At 39.9% G+C, this 1,156-nt stretch overlaps 1 protein-coding gene across 1 annotated transcript in view; it reads left to right on the top strand.

Annotated features, from left to right (window-relative positions):
- LOC105804965 (60S ribosomal protein L12) overlaps window positions 1-1,156 on the top strand; it is a 5,953-nt gene that overhangs the window by 4,644 nt on the left and 153 nt on the right. The gene's annotated exons all lie outside the window — the stretch shown is intronic.

Below are 1,156 nucleotides of genomic sequence, written 5' to 3'. Positions count from 1 at the left end.
AACTAAAAAATTTATAAAGTAAAAAAGTTACAATAAGCTAAGGTTAATTTATAATGGAAGAAAGAAAAAATTTTTTTATACATGGAGTGTAGCCTAAGTGTCCAATGTTTATAAAATCTATAGTAGTGTACCATAAAGTCTTAGGCCTTCACTTTCACTCACCACTCACTCACTGACACATCCAGAGCAACTTCCAGTCCTGCAAGCTCCATTCAGGTAAGCGCCCTATATAGGCATACCATTTTTTTTTTTTTTTTGAGTCAGAATCTTGCTCTGTCGTCTGGGCTAGAGTGCAGTGGCATCACCATAGTTTACTGCAACCTCAAATTCCTGGGCTCAAGCGATCCTGCCTTAGCCTCCCAAGTAGCTGGGACTAGAAGTGCATGCCACCACACCTGGCTAATTTTTCTATTTTTTGTAGAGATGGGGTCTCACTCATGCTCAGGTTGGTCTCGAACTCCTGACCTCAAGCAATCCTCCTTCCTCAGCCTCCCAAAGTGCTGGAATTACAGGCGTGAGCCACTACACCCAGCCATTTTTATATTTTATACCATATTTTTACTGTACCTTTTCTATGTTTAGATACACACCATTGTATTACAATCTCCTACAGTATTCAGATCAGTAACATGCTGTACAGGTTTGTAGCCTAGGAGCAATAGGCTATACCATAGGTGCATAGTAAGCTATAACATCTAGGTCTGTGTAAGTAGACTCTATGATGTTTGCACAAGGACAAAATTGCCTAATGACACATTTCTCAGAATATATCTCCGTCGTTAAGCAGATGCTCTTTTGGTGAATGAAAAGAAAAAAATCTGTTAGAGAATAGTTAAAAAAAAAAAAACTAAGGTCGCGTTCTGAGGTTCTGAGTGGATATGAATTTTGGGGACGACCTTATTCAACCATTGAATCTATAATTACTGGTTAATGCCTTTATTCTAAAACTTTTTTTTTTTTTTTTTTGAAACAGAGTCTCACTGTGTTGCCCGGGCTAGAGTGCCGTGGCGTCAGCCTAGCTCACAGCAACCTCAGATTCCTGGGCTCAAGCGATCCTCCTGCCTCAGCCTCCCGAGTAGCTGGGATTACAGGCATGTGCCACCATGCCCGGCTAATTTTTTCTATATATATTTTTAGCTGTCCAATTAATTTCTTT

This window comes from Propithecus coquereli, unplaced genomic scaffold, assembly GCF_000956105.1.
Source record: "Propithecus coquereli isolate 6110/MARCELLA unplaced genomic scaffold, Pcoq_1.0 Scaffold122, whole genome shotgun sequence".
NCBI classification, from domain to species: Eukaryota; Metazoa; Chordata; class Mammalia; order Primates; family Indriidae; genus Propithecus; species Propithecus coquereli.
The sequence above is the reverse complement of the archived record's forward strand: the minus strand, read 5'-3'. Positions and strand labels throughout refer to the sequence as shown.